General features: G+C 46.5%; 1 long non-coding RNA gene across 1 annotated transcript in view; it reads left to right on the top strand.

Annotated features, from left to right (window-relative positions):
• The first annotated feature begins 499 nt into the window (after nt 1-499).
• Nucleotides 500-13,125, top strand: part of LOC129146947 (uncharacterized) — a 116,438-nt gene continuing 103,812 nt past the window's right edge. The window contains exons 1-2 of the long non-coding RNA XR_008554351.1: nt 500-536; nt 1,947-2,063. This is a non-coding gene — a long non-coding RNA (uncharacterized LOC129146947). The remainder of the gene's footprint in view (nt 537-1,946; nt 2,064-13,125) is intronic.

Here is a 13,125-nt window from a genome sequence, read left to right as displayed (position 1 = left end):
AGCTTAGCTAAACTAAACATACATTTAGCAAACGTTCACATTTACGATTTTGTTAATAAATCTGAATTTCATTGGTGCACAACATTATTAGCAAACTCCAGGGTTTTTTACATTTTTCCCAGTCTTGTAAGATTTTATATTCATTTACCTCATTTACACATCAAGACTTAGACATGCAGCCACTTGTTTAATTGCTTCAGCATTCACTCAGGTTTTTCTTTATGCTGTCCTGAATATTTTTGGCCCATTAATTTTGATGAAATTCTAAGTCACCTGAACTCTAATTGATAGAGAGAAAGGACGTCCTGAGCAAACTCCATACAGGCTTTGTGGACTCCACCCCCACGACACTGGGAACTACAAATCCCTTGATCCCCAAAGGGAAGGTTGCAAGGCCCTGAGGGTGGAGTTAAGCAACTAGGCTCTCATTGGGTATTTAACTGGCCATGTGGCCGGGGGTGGCTGGCTTGGCCACGAGTTGTGCTAGGCTTTTCACCAGCTCGGCGAGTCATTGGGATTCCAGGTCAGAGGAGCGGGTAGGACGCGTTTACAAATTTCTCTCCCTCTTTTTCTCCCTGAGTTATTCATTTCCCCATTTTCCCCTTCCCTTGTAAATAAATCTTTTATCAACCTTTTGTGTGTGTCTGCAGTTTAGCATCCGTAAGTCCCCTTTAAGCGCGCGGGTGAACACCCACAGTCAGGCACCCCCATTTTATATCAGGGTTTGCCTTGTAACATACTCTGCAGTATGTTTTTCAGGAAATCTCCATGAAAACAATTTTAACTTCCTTGCATGTCTGAAAAAATCTTTCCTTCCACGTGTAAGTGCCAGCCTCTGATTTCTTGTCCAGTTCTGTGGACCCATCTCCCCTTTCTTCTGGAATTTTGTTAGTTCCCCCTCCATTTTATCACCTACTCCTAATCTCTCTCTTTTCCTTTGCATTCTGTGGGGGCTTTTTCAGTTTGTCCTAGACTAGGAACTAGAAATATATATATTTTTTTCTGTAAAGACACCCACCTTTGTGTTTTAATTTTACTTTTTTTGGTTTTAGGGAGGTCTCAGACTTTATCTCAAATTTAATCTCAAGCTTTTGTATTTGGTGCTTTACCTTGAATGTTTTCAGGCAACACATTCTAGATTACTTTTTTTCCCCCCAAGGGAATCTATGATTTCTTGCATATCTTTGAGAAAAGGACAATATTTTTCTTACAGTTCTTCTTTAACTTGGGTTGAACTGTTGGAAGGGAGGTGATTCCCTGGAGACTTCAAGTCAGTGGATAGTCCCTGTTCTATGCTGTGGAAAACCATTCTTAAGCAAAAGGATTTCTTGTTTCTTGTTTGATTGAAGAGGGTGGGTCCAGGGGTCTCTGCGCACAGATGGAACCTAGAGTCTTCCTCAGACTGTTCTCTGCACACACAGAGGAGCTTACTGGAAACTACCTCAGACCTAAATCAGGCCTTGGATCTTGAAAGTGGGATTTATCCAGTAGGATTCTTCTAGGCTAGATGAACTCCTCCACCCTTGTCTTAAATACTTTGCCTGAGGGGTGAGAAACTATTCCCAAGTTCCCTGAGCAGCCCAGGATTCTTTTCTAAGCAGAAGTGTATGTGAAATATTAAAGTTTTCGGCGCAGTCTAGCACCAGCATTTCCTGTCTCTGCTTTCGCAAGCATACCCCAAAATGTAATAAATTGGAGAGCCTGAAAATATAAAAAAGCAATGGCCAGAAAGTACAGCAACCGCCCCAGGAAACCATTATGTATACGAGCTGGCCCAGGAAGCCAGCCTCTCTGTAAAGTCAGCCCGAAGCGGAATCCCACCGCTGTCTCCAGCAACCAGTCCAGGAAGTCAAACACTAACACCCTAACCATCACCTCCACCTCCCACTGACGGGGTCGCCAGAATACCCGACGCTTTGTTCATTGTCACTCCTGCTTCCACCCAGGTCACTCCAGAGAATCCCCGGCCACTCACAAAGGACGTCCCCTCCCAGTGAGCCACCTCCAGCCTCCAGGCCAACAGCCTCCCAGCAGGCAGACCTGGCCGATGTCCCCTTCTGCTGGTGAGTCGCTGCCACAGGCAAGCGGGGCGGGAGTGGGGGTGGGTGGGGCGTGGAGGCTATCCTCACAACAGGCTCTGAATCCATAGCTGTGCATGTGCTCATTTGGGTGGACTTTTTTGATTTCCACAATGCTGTTTGGTTATTAGGGATCTGAAGTTCTAGGTCTTTTAGAAATCTTCCTAAACACGCATGTTCTGGTTTGGAGGATATTGTGGGGCAGTGGCGACCTCATGGAGAACAGAACAACCTCTGAAACACTGTGCGGTAGGGTGAAGCAAGGTGGGTGGGGATGGGTGCACTTTGTTTTTTTGAAAGGTTTTCAAGCCTCTGAGTCCAGGCTGGTGCCAGGAAGCAGGCAGTGGGCATGGGGTTTGGCATCTTCCAGCCATCATCTTAGCAGCTCTGATCTGGGGCAGCACTTTGGGGGCTGGCTCATTGCCTTCCGGTCTCGCCCCCTAGAATTCCTGCTCAAACTCCACAAGTGATTTGCTATTATCCTCTGTTTCCTGGATTATTGTGCTGTTAAAATTTTCCATGTCTGTTTCAGTGGGAGAAATTTGGAATTACTGCACATAGGAATGGCTACACAAATGCTGCCTTACCCTAGAAATCAAGACCAATCCACCCAGACTGGATTCCATGCCCGTGACACCCACTACTCTAAGTTTTCATGTCCCCAGCGTTCATCAGCGTCCCTTGCAAATCACTGGAAGTGAATTTTTTTTAAAGATTTATTTATTTATGCAAGAACTGGGGTACAGGCCAGAGGCATGGGAGGGTGAGAGGATTCACCAGAGACAGAGTGGGGAGCAGAACAGGCAGAAGGACCAAAGTACACTGCTGAGGGGAGCAGGGGGCGAGACAGGAGAGGTCTGCCGTGCCATGTGGGGATCTCCCTGGCTGGCTGGGAATCGAACTCGTGCTACAGAGGCTGTGGTCAGCTTCACAGTGCTGTGCTCGACATGCTGTGCCATCGAGAGTTCCCACTGGAAGTGAATTTAAAAAAATCACTCTTCCACATAAGAGTCTTAGACAAATTACTTAAAACTTCTTAAGCTTCATTTTTTCTTCTAACAAAGAAGGTTGATAGCAGGATCAAGCCATCAGCTATGTCAGAAGCCACTTAAGTACTGTTCTAGGTATTATTCTTAATCCTCTCCGAAACCTTATGAGGTGGAGACAAATAGCACCCTAACTTTACAGGTGAGAAAACTGGATTCAGAGAGATTCTCGCTGCTAAATATCACACACTGAGTGAGTGATTGTGTTAGGATTTGAAGCCAGTTAAATCTTTGTTGGGATTCATTTTTTAAACCACAGCACAATTTTTTAAGCCATAATTTCTTCTGGTGCTAAAACTTGGCTACACCAAAATTTAAGAGGTGCTGGGGGATGAGGCCAGGCACATGCAGACACCAGGGCCTCTGCAGAATACTGGGTCCTGGCCACAAGGGTGTGCCAGGTTTCAACAGTCTCTAGGCCAGAGTGTCCATGATGGGGACACAGGTCAGCAACATGGCCAAGGGGACTGCTTCGGGGCGCTCTTCTAAATGAGGTTTCCTTGGGATATATTGAGTTTTGCAGTTTCCTTGGGAATGTTTTACTGCAAGACGGCTCTATGGTTGAAGACATTTCCTCCCACTCTGGAAGGAGTCTGCCGGGCCTGATTGGAGATTTCCTCAGATCCCAAAGAGACCATCTTGGGGATCTGGCTGAGGAAGCTGTTTGTGATTCCACAGAAGCCCTGGAATTGTGCAAACTCCTGGAGTTTGGGGATGCGGTGAAGAGGGCTTTATGAGACTGGGGTGTGTCTGGAGGCCATGGAAGTGGCATGAACAGGGACATTTCAGCTGTGGGCATTCACTGTTCCTCTCCCTGTCTGCCATTTGGTCTCCCTGTCTGTGCTCTGGGGATTCCCCATATATGAGCCTTTGTGGGGGAGAGTGAGCTTCGCATCACAGAAGAAGAACACTGGACTCTTTCTAAGCCCTGTAGTGATCCAGGACCATGAGGTTGCAGTGAGAGCAGGCCCTGGGGCAGAAGAGGCAGTGCTGGCCTCCACCAGCAGAAGCCACTGCTCCTGGTTGCTGAGCTGTATCTCTGTGGGGGCCCAATACAGCCAGCGACCTTCAGTTTAGCTCACCCCCTTCATGGGTACCCCAGACCTCGCCAGGCTTGAATCTCATGCCAGGTTAGGATTCTCTCTGCTCCCTGCCCTCCATGCCTGGTTCACTCTTTTTAGTCCTCCTTTAGGTCCTCTGTCTGAATCTTTCTGATTTTATAGCTACTCCTCCAATTTCATTTGTCAGTTTTTGCTTTCTGCCGTGAATCCATCAACGAGGCAGATTGGAATTATTTGGCCAATAGGTTTCTTTAGAATTCATACAGATAGGTATCATTTCGGATCTTTTATGCATTTTATCCACCACTTACTTTCCAAGTCCAAATTTTCCAAGCATGGAATGAGGTGAAACCCACTTATTGTCCATTTTGCAGGTTGCAGGTCGATACAGAAGGAATTTCTTAAAATTTTTTTCTATTGAGAAAAGAACTTTGACCCATGTCACTCTTTGCCCTAAAGGAGCCCTTCCTTGCTGTAGTGGATCCAGCACAGGTGGTTGTTAGCATCTGACACTGGGGGACACTCCAGTGGGCTTGGATCTGAACAGTGTAAGCCATGCTGTGTTGCTGCGTTTACTTACCCTGTCCTGCTGCTACCTGACACGTCCTCAAAGGGCCATGCTTTCTTCTTCATCCTGCGTAAATGTATGCTGGGGTTGAGCTTTTTTAGTTCATGGTAAATAGCAAGGTAAACTGTGCACACTAATATAAGTGTGCATGCATTTTCCCCCTCCTTATACCCTTATGCCCTTTGACCCCACCCCACCTGCCCCCCCTACTTAAAATTAAGAGTTTAGATATTACAACCAGAAAGACCAACAACCTCCAAGCCTCCTGCGTTTGTGTGTGTGTGTGTGTGTGCTCATGCACACACGTGCACAGCCTAGCTCTGGTTCTGTATCTAAGGCACTTAGTTTCCCATTTATGCACCCCAAAACACAGATTTTAGAATTTGTCCCTCCACCCTCCCCCTTTGTTTTTATAGTCACAAGCACGCCAGCTGGGTGTTTTTGTCCATTCTTTCACTGTCAAACTAGACACAGCCATTCTAAGGTGCACCTAAGCCGATATACTCAACAAAGAATGGACACACAGAATGTTCCAGAAGGAACACACACTCGCAGGAGGGACAGGGCAGCAGCTGTGTGCAGGGGTCATCCCTGGACAGCAGGGTTTGGGGGCCAGGACTGCCCGTTGGGTGATGGCATCCTGATTCTCCTGGGAAGACATCAGTTACCAAGGTGAAATCTCTACACCGATTTAGTCTTTTGCTCTGATTCCACCTCTTCTCTTTCTCATCTTTGACTGTTTGTCCAAGCTCCCCGAAAATGGGCAGGGAGGACATTTTGGTGAATGCAGCTCCTGGGGGTGACTTCAAGTAACTGAGTCTGCACCCATTGGAAAGGTGTCCAGTGGCTGCTTCTTGTTTCCATTCTCCTCCTCCCCTGCCCCCACCTTGTGAACTCACCAGACCAGAGCCCAGCAGAGTGGGGGAGCACCAGGTGAGAGCCCAACAGAGTGGGGGAGCACCAGGTGAGAGCCCAGCAGAATGGGGGAGCACCAGGTGAGGGGCCAAGTGTTTATGGAGCTCTGCGGGCCAAGCAAGCACTGTGCCAGGTGCTTCATTTCTATCATTCAGTTTGAACTTCGCCAGCACCCAGTGAGAAGGCATCTTTGCCTTATAGATGCAGAAAACAAAGTGCAGAGAGGTTGTGTCACTTGCTGACCATCAAATAGCACAAAAATGAAGTATTGGGAGTCAACCTCACATAGCTTTCGGTTAAATCCACTAACCATCCTATCTCTTGAAGGTTTAATCATCTCTATCTCAAGTGCTTATTAAGAGTCTCCAAGTCTCTCTTCCTTCTCAATTCCAGAGTCAGACCAATAGGAAGAGATGAAAATATATTGGGCTAGGAAGTTTCCAGAACATGCTTGACCATCTATCACTTCCTATCGGGGTGGATGTTCTCATTTGCTCCTGGGTGGTTGTGTTCACTTCATAAATCTGAAAGGTCTTTTCTGCCTTGTCCAAGATGGTCGAGTAGGTTCCTGTTACAGCTGTGACATGAGGAGATTGAAGTATTATCGGGTGAAACCACCTGCAGTTCCGCTTTAAAAATATTTCTGTTTTCAAATGGCTTCTCTGGGGGGAATGGGGTTATAAATCCCCTAAATAAATAATAATAAATGTTTTGGTCTGTGTATGTATCACAGGAGATTACTCTGGCATACTGGCATTTAGCAAATAAGAAATGTCAAAACAAATAAACTGTTTAATCCATATTGGATCATGACAAATTGATTTGGAAATCCTGTTTTCTCCTATCAGGTGCTGCTTTTGAGATGGATTGTTTCACATTTTTTATACTGGCTTTGAGGCCTTTGACTCATGTTATTGAGAATAGGAAGGCAATTTAGTGGTTCTAGGAGGTATCTGACAAAATGCTTTAAAAAAAGTTTTTATCATCCTTTTTCCTGAATTGGTATTTTATGTCACCTCTGTACACAGTCACGGGCACATCAGCTTTTTATGCTGGGAAAAAGTCTCTCTTTAAGCATCTGTGTCTGTGTCTATCATCTCCCATTTTTCATTATTTCATTCTGAACATCGATAAAGTATCAGTTTTAAAATTATGCGGAATCTCCTGACATTCGTAGCTATCATTATCTAATATGGATGAAGAGATTCTTAGCAAGCATTTGTATTTAAAACAAAGTTGTAAGAAGTCACTTCCTTCCTTAGCAAATGAAGACTTTCAAGATAATTTTTATGGACATAGTTGTAGTTATTTTCTTACATTAGTTTTCAAGAGTTGCTTTCTCACAAACTTAATAATAATAGACATCACACAAAACATACTTTTTTTAGGTCATGAAATCCTCATGCTGAGTGGATACTGTTGTGTCTGCAGGAAGCCTAGCCCTGTAGCACCCCAAGATCTAGGTGGGGAGGAAGACTTGAGCCCAGCAGTAGTAAGGCGTCCTCGCTGTATTAGAAAGGAAGGAAGGAAGCTTTCAATTCTCTTTTCTGAGTGTAACACATTTTTAACAATTGCAGCCCTTTTCATTTCATTTGCCAACACGACATAAACAGAGTATCACAAACACTTGTATTTCTCAAGCATGCCTGCTGGTTTCTAGTCGTGTTGTCACTTCAAGGGCTCAAGGGGTCATGAATCAAAGGCACAGGAGAGTGGTGGGCAGTGAACTGGACATGCCCAGTTCAGGAGGCTGGGCCCCTCTGCTCTCCCTCCCCTCCCCAGACGACTGGTCCTGGACGCTCACAATCAGGCCTGCCGGCTGCCCTTTCTCGCTGACTTCAGCTCAGCTCAGCGGGCCGTGTTCCTGCGGTGGCAGCAAACCAGGGACAGGCCATGAATGATTCCGTCACCCCAACATCGTGAAGCAGGAAGGACCAGCTCTGACAACGTGCAGGTTGACAGGGCGATGGTCTCTGCCCGGTGATACAGATGGTGACTGACCACACACCAAGTATGGCATGAAGGCAGGGGAATTTTACTCTTTAAAATGAGCTTCCCATGCATATGCGCTGGAAGGCTTCCCACACCTTTACACCTCCTTCCGTGACCCCTCAGAAGATCTAGCACCTCTGTATTCCCATCCGCAAAAGCCCTCAGCAAAGTGGACCTCTGAGCACGCGCCCTTGGGAAGAATGAGTCCTTGTCCATTCCTTGTCCATTCACCCCCTCCCGGGCCACTCTCCGCCCAAGTCACTCCTTCTGAGCAGGAAGGGACGCTCCTGGGCACCCAATTTTGTGACTTCTTCCTGTGCCAGATACTTTGTTCGAGATTCTAGGAAGGAATAAATCTTTGTCAACATGGTTGATGAATTCAGCGCTTCTTGGGTAGATTTCATAACAGAAGTATCGGGAGCAGGTATGGGTGTCAGGCAGAGCTGGTTCTGCATTTGGACCTGGACATCGCTGGTCCTTCAGACCAGCTCCTTGTTCCCTTTGATCATTAGCTTCCTCCTGTGCAAAATGAAAAAAAAAATACCACTTAATAGAGAATTAGGAGCACATGCTTGGTGCGCACACACACATTTCATACAGCCAGTGTAAAAAAGTACCAAATTTAGAAGTATATGTGTATAAGTGTTTATCATACTAGATTTAAAGTAATAACCTTGAGTTAAGAGGGCCTGATTCATCAGGAAAAAGAGCTCAGCTAATTGGAGAGAATGAACAACAAAGGAAAATGAGGGGAAACACCTCAGAAGGTGTGTTCTTGGAGCAGGGCATTGAGATGAGCTGATCCAGGGAGAGACGGGAAGGGTGTGGAGGAAACCAGTGTGCACTAGAGCTTTAAGGATGGTCCTGGGAGTCTTGGAAATTGGGGGCTGTGGTGGACTTGGAAATCCTGGCTGTTATCTGCCTTGTGTTTCCTTTCCACTGCAGCCATCAGAACTTCAGAGTGAACTTGTTTCTTGGGATTTGAGTTGGGTCGATGCCTCTTTGCCCAGCATAGAGTGCTTGGGCATGCAGACCCAGAAGGGCCAATGGCAGAGCTCCCTGGCACACTGGATGAGGCTTTGGGGAGGGGAAAAGGAGAGCTTGCTCCTCTCCAGGGTCAATAGCTGTGATGACTGGGTCAGCCCACAGCTGGGCGCCATCTTTGCTACCCTTTGGTGAAATTTCCTGTCTGAGAGTAAAACCAATGCCAAGGTAAACGGAGCCAGGGGACCAGTCCTGATGACGCCGTGAGAGGCCACGGTTAAGCCATGGTAGAAGCGTGTCTTTTCCAGGTATTGGAAAGAAGAAATTGTTTATTTTCCAAGTTGATTTGGTTTGAGCCTCTAAAACTTGTAATCAACAGAGAACTGATCACATCGGGGTGAGCGTCTAAGGCAGTTTGCTCTTGTATTGATAATGTCACTCACCTCACCTGATGTCACTCACCTCAACACAGCGTCAGAAAATTCTCCGTTCCTGTTCAAAGTTTTGGAGCTGGATTTTGTCCTTTTTTGTTTTTTGTTTTGTTTTTAGGAATTGTGTTTTTTCTGCTCGTGGTCTCTGGCCTCAGTTCAGCCAGCTGGAAATACCTAAATAATTATTAATCCTTTTTAATGGGAAAAACAACTTTGAGAAAACTAACTTCTGGGAAAAACAATTTTTTTTTTTTCTAACTTACTATTTCACAGACACTTCTAGTCCCAGATCCCGGACATTCACTTAAGGACAGAAGAGCAGGATGCCCATCATAAGTTCTTGCTTTGCTTTCCCTGGAAATCTGTTAAAATAAGCCCTTAGAAAAATGACTGCCCTCCACCCATCACCTTGTAAGAATAGCTGCCTACCGCTTCTTTCAATTTCCTGCTCCCTGGTGACCTGGGACATGGGGCTGACCCCTCCCCCCACAATCTGTAAGTAATCAACATGGTAACTCCAATTAGGTGGGTGTAGTGACTCCACAGGGGTTTCACCTCCGCAGAGGCTCTGGAAGCTTCCTGCTGACTCTGTGCGAGTGTATCACCTCATTCAGCAAATTATAATCTACATATTCTTAATTCCATTCAATAGCTCCAGCTTTGCAACATAACCTTGTAGAAAAAACCTTTTCTTTGACTTTGCCAGTTTCCTTACAAAGGTTTTGAAGGGATCTGAGATTGAGCATCATGGCAACACGGCACCTGGGCCAGCCTATGTCTGCACAGCGGAAATGCGTCCTTCTCTGTAACTAACTGTTTCATTTACCTTTACGTGTCCTGGCAGCTGTAGGCAAAAATGTTTGATTTTATAGCTATTTTTACTGAAAAAAAATCATAGTTCATTCAAAGACAACTGAATCAGGGCCAGATGCAGGTGGGGATACAGACACCCATCGGTCCTGCCCACTGTGCTGAGGGTCATGAAGCTGTGGCGTGCCACGCCTTGATGAGTGAACTCTGAGGGGGATTTCATCTGCAGAAGGTTGGCTTGGGGTGCTCCTGGCGTCATCAGCTATGGGAAGGAAGGGAAGACAGAGAATCGAGAACTAGGGATCAGGCTGGGTTGCCATTTTGGGGGGGCTTACACTCAAGGCTGGCATTGAAATGACAGCAGCTGTCTTCTGTTGAGTTCTTACTACGGGCCTGTTAATATGTCATCCTCTCGGCAGCCTAGTGAGAACAGAGGGACCACGGAGACACATTTACAGAAGAGAGAGCTAAGCTTCCAAGTCAGGCACCCCCTGAATTTCAAGGCCAAGGGCTGGGCAGTGGAGTGGCGTCGGGCTCTGCACAGTCATTGCACAGTGTGGGCACAGGGCAGCCCTTTCACTGCAGGTCTAGTTTCTCCAGCCTGGTAGGTCTACAGTGGACCCCGCTTCCTTTCCCTTCTTGCTAGAGACCTGAATGATGCCCAGCAGGGCCTTTGCTCTTTACAGCTCTCAGCATCCCCACAAACGTTGTCTGCACCCCACCTGGATCTCTGCATTTGCTCCTCTCCATCAGGTCCGAGGGCCCCTAAGTCCTAATGTAATGTGATCAGGTCGGGACCCAAGGCAGAGAGGGTCACGCAAGCAACCGGGGCTGCTCTGGCACCTAGGGGGCTCCTGTTGGTGGGGATACTGTCTAATGACCTAATGACCAAGGACATGACTTCCACTGGAGGTGACATCTCCTTACTTCCTTGTAGGAGCCTGGAGAGCTAATGGGATCATCAAAAGAGGAGGGCACTAGTGGCCATGTCCTTCTTGCAGCTTTTAAACCTTTCCAGCTCCTACCTACATTGGAATATTTTATCTTAATTTCCAAATTTTGCTTCCTAACTTGAAATATGAAATCAGACTGTTTTTAATATTCTTTCTACACCCCTCACTACAAAGGGATTCTCAGCAGTGTTAACTATCCTAAAAACCCATTTAATTTCATCGGGGGAGGTCATATGCAAATGTGTTCACGCACACTTGTATGGATTCCCTGTCAGAATAAATCCTCTAGGCTTCATGCCCACCTTTACAATTTTAAATCAGAGGTTTCAAGCACCTCCGCCAGAATGTGAGGTTTTTAACATTAATGGGAGAAAAATATTATCTCCATAATGTTATTTTGATTTATAAGGAATTTCAGAATCAAAGCCAGGTAGATTTATCCCTGGTTTACCACTGATCTATTACTTATTAGGCACTTCCTATGTGCCGGGCGCTGGGGAGACCACGATGGATGGACCAGACAAGTTATCTGGTCTCACCGAGTCATCATTCTAGTGGAGGGAGGCAGATAACAATGTAAAAATGAAATAAAAAGATTAATTTCAGATAGCAGAAAGTGAGATGGAGAAAAAGATAGCGTGATGGACGCAGCTTACAGTTGGGGGGGTTCCTAGCTCTCTCACCGAGACCTGGACAAAGAGGTGCCTGCCTTGGGAAGCTGCGGGGAAGGACGTTCCCGGCAGGGGGTTACACATACTAAGGCCCTGAGTCTAGGTGACTTGGTGGTTTAGGGAACAGGAGGGCATGTGTGTTCGAAACCAAGCGTGGTGTGTAGAGAGGTTCTGGAAGAGTGGCAGTGGAAAGGAGCCTGGGGGAGATGCCAGATGCTGATGTAGAATTTGGATTTTATTCTATGTGACATGGGAATTCATTGGAGAATTTCAGTCTGCAGGCTGACATAATTTGCAAGATTGAAAACAAATTCCTCTGCCTTGCAGGGAAGTTAAAGTCCAGTGAAGAGAGGCTTCCCAGGTTGTTTGGAAAGTCTGGGCTTGAGAGGACAGTCATCGGGCCAGGGAAGAAGGGGCTGAGCTGGGAGACATTGTAGAGTCCTACTCTGTCTCATGGGATTTGCCCGTGGATTGGATTGGGGAGTTAAGGGAAGAGGGGGAAGCATCAAGGAAGATTCCAGGCTTTTGGCTTCAACCCTATGTGGAGGCAGATGGTGCTGTTTGTTGAAATGGGGAGGAATGAGAGAAGATTTGAGGTATACTCTGTGATGCAATGTTGAGTGTGAGATTCATAATACACCCCAAGATGGAGATCACAGGAGGAGAAGTGAGCAAAAGGAAGCTGAGAAGGGGCATTCTGACTGCAGAGTGTTGTTATGGAAACCAGCAGAGAATGTGCTGGGGGGGGAGGGGAGGGGGATGTCAAAGCACCCAAAGGACCAATATCAGGTTGTGCCTGTTGAGGAGAAACTTCTGGATCTTCCAACATGGGGTTTACCGCGATCTTGACTTGCTCAAGATCTTGCTATTCTGGAGAGAATAGAAATGTGATTGGAGCTCTACTGCAACATTGGAAATCCAATTGGAATTCTAATGCAAAATTGGAAATTGGTTTGCAACATCAGTTGTGGAGAAAATGGGAGCTGAGGAAGTAGAGGCAGAAGAAATCCTTACTTGGGATTATGCTGTAAAGGAAAGATCAGATCTTTGCTGGTCAAAGTATTTGTGTGTTAGTTTTAAAGTGGTGGTTTATTGTATATTTGTGACTTTAAAGGTGATGTAGAGGAGACATGATCCTCTCTGATACTTGCTGAATAGTCTTCATGAAGGTGAGTAAGAGGATGGAACCCAGAGGACTTGACCAGCTAGACCAGACATTGAGAGGAGGCAGATAACAGATGAAGAGAAAAAGATGGGTGTATTTTTAGGTGGTGAAAAGAGGGAGCTCTCTCCATGGCTTTTAGATATAAATGTTTATAGACGTTTAGGGAAATCCCTATTTAAAAATACAAAGGGGTGGGGCCTCCCCGGTGGCAGAGCGGTTGAGCGCTGGGTTGCGAAGCTGTCTGCAGCCTCTGCAGCGCCGGTTCAATCCCCGGCCACTGGGCGAGGGTCCCACATGGCGCGCAGACCTCTCCTGCACCCGCTGCTCCCCTCAGCAGTGTACTTCGTCAGTTTGCCTGTTCTGCTCCCCGCTCTGGCTCTGGTGAGTTCTCTCACCCTCCCGCGCTTCTGACTGTACCCAGTGCTTGTATATATGTATGTATGTATGTATA

This window comes from Talpa occidentalis, unplaced genomic scaffold (genome assembly GCF_014898055.3).
Source record: "Talpa occidentalis isolate TD23 unplaced genomic scaffold, MPIMG_talOcc4v2.1 talOcc4.5, whole genome shotgun sequence".
In the NCBI taxonomy this organism is placed as follows: domain Eukaryota; kingdom Metazoa; phylum Chordata; class Mammalia; order Eulipotyphla; family Talpidae; genus Talpa; species Talpa occidentalis.
The sequence above is the reverse complement of the archived record's forward strand: the minus strand, read 5'-3'. Positions and strand labels throughout refer to the sequence as shown.